Genomic DNA, 2,500 nt, shown 5'->3' with positions numbered 1-2,500 from the left:
GCGGCTCTCGACCCTCTTGGGATCTCGGGACCCTTCCTCCCGGATCGGCTTCTTGGTGGAGGCCACTTCCTGTCGGGACGCTGTAACGGCTCCGCCCGCGCACCTGCATAGGCGAGGCGCGGTCGAAACGCGATGCACCGTGGAGAGGTTCAGACCAAACGCCAGTAACAGGGAAGGCGTGTCCGGGTTTCACCACAACACCTTTTTGATGACAGAGGTCCGAGGACAACGACTGGTCCAAGATAAACAGGACGGACATAGGACTCAAAGAACCAGGATGTCCAACAAGTGGAACCTTGAAGCGGTTCTCCTCCTGAAGCTCAGAACAGGAAAGTACTGAGCTACAGAAGTACTACAGTATCACTACAGTAGCACTGCAGTACAGTAGTGGTACAGTAGTACTGCAGTGCAGTAGTGCGACAGTAGTACTTCAGTACAGTAGGACATGCGAGGGAGTGGAAGGTTGGAAAAAAACAATCTTCATCTCCGCTCCACCTGAAGGTGGTAGGGTCAGAATTTGGCTTAAACGGCATGGATCCCTGGACCCGCGACTGCCTGGAATCCATGGTTCAGGCTGCTGCAGGTGCCCCCGTGTCGGCAGTGTCTTCTTGGCACATTCCGACCTTGAGACCAAACGGCCGCGGTTTGAATGGCACGACCTACATGAGTGCTGTCGCTGCCCACGGCATCCCGTCATGGCCACAGTCTGCCCATCTTGTCATGCTGCTTCTAACAGGACGCGCCATCTATGGAGACCTTTGCGATGTGGTAAATGCAGCGTGAATGTGCAGCAACGGTGTGATGTTCCAACGTCAACATGGAGACCGATCTCAGAAATGTTTCTAGTACCTTGTTGAATCCATGCCAGGAATAACCCAGGCCGTTCCGGGGGCAAAGCGGGATCCTAGCCCGTACTAAAAACAGCGGTGATGCATTTCCGCTGCTCCGTGCCCTTATAAACCCCGAACAAACCCTTGACTTGGGGTCCTACGAAACCTTTGTTCCCAGAATGGAGGAAAAGCTCATTGTTGGGAGGTAGTTGGTATCCCCGGTGGGGTTTGCCACTTGATTTGTGCGGTAATGTTGCACATATTGACATATTATATGTTATATTATATTTTATAAAGAAATATAAACAAGTATAAAAATAACCGTGTCACACAAACAACGACAAAATAAATGAATGCAGCTCCGTGCGCGCCAGTCTGTTTATACGCTGCTTTGGCAACTACTCACGATGAGTTGAACAGGAACGGCCACAAGCGACGGCGATCGCTTCTGGTGTGGCGTACGTTTCGACAGTTGCCTGTCGCATGTGAGGCAACAGGCAGCAATGGGTTGAAAGCCAAAACAGTGAAAACAGGGACGACTCGTCAGCGGCACAGACTCTCAGGAAATGCACGACGGGCGCCTCTCTCCTCGAATGTCTCCGGGCGGCGCGTCAGGCTGTGTGAGGCGCCTCCATCGGACCCGGATGCGGGAAGGCGACTCGGGGTGATGGGGCAGATGACATCAGCAGCTCCGGGTGGTGTTTTGGTGGGGGGGGGGGTTTGGGGACTGACTTCCCCCCGGGGGCACAGCTGGGTGCTGCCACCGGGGAAAGGGGCGTTAATGTGTGTGATTCAGTATTGAACAGTGACTCTCAACTGTTTTTCGGCTCCAGGGTCGGGGCGTCGTCGCCTCACAGCGAGGAGGTCGTGGGTTTGAATCCGAATCCCACATTCGCAGGTTCTCCCCATGTTCATGTGGGTTTCCTCCGGTTTCCCCCTAAAGGCAACAGGGTTGGGCTCTCCTGCCCACGCCCCTGAGCAAGGCGTCAAGGGTCTCGAACCTCGACGAGGTCGGTCCCTGGGCGTCGTTTCTCCCAGACCCTAAAATACGAGGTTGGATCACATAGGGAGAAGTGACCCCCCCCCGGACGGATCAGTCATGTCAATAGAGCTGATGAGGACACGGGTGTGCTGCCTTTTTAATATTGAAATGAACAAAACAACACAGTGAGGAAATGGTTTAAAAACAGATCTTAAAAGCCCATGACCTTCAGATCAGCCCGGCCCGTGACAGTGTTGATGTGAGGTGCGTACAATGAATTAGTTCCTTTGTTTTGTTTTTTCGAGGGCTGGGGGTGGGGATCAGAGGTTCACAGGGGGAAGGGGGGCAAACGGAGCTGCATTCAGGTGGAACAAACAAGCAGTTTTTTTTTTTTGGAGACGGGTGAGTGGGGGTGAGGAGGAGGGGGCAGTGGACTGAAAGAGAGGGGTGGGATAACATGGGGGGAGGGGGAGATCGATTTGGGCGGTGGGCGGGTGACTCACAGGGCTTCCAGTAAGGAGTCTGAGTCAGATACTGGAAGCCCCCTGTCTCCCAGTCTGGGGGACGATAGGGGGGAGTCCCGGCGGAGAGACATACGCTGGTTTGAACATTAGCAGAATCAAAACAAGGCAGTGGAACAGCCTTCACAGGTTTCAGAAGCGGCTCCAGTCTTAACGGGAGCTGATGT

This window comes from Zeus faber (genome assembly GCF_960531495.2).
Source record: "Zeus faber genome assembly, chromosome: 17".
NCBI lineage: Eukaryota > Metazoa > Chordata > Actinopteri > Zeiformes > Zeidae > Zeus > Zeus faber.
Note: the sequence above shows the minus strand (reverse complement) of the source record.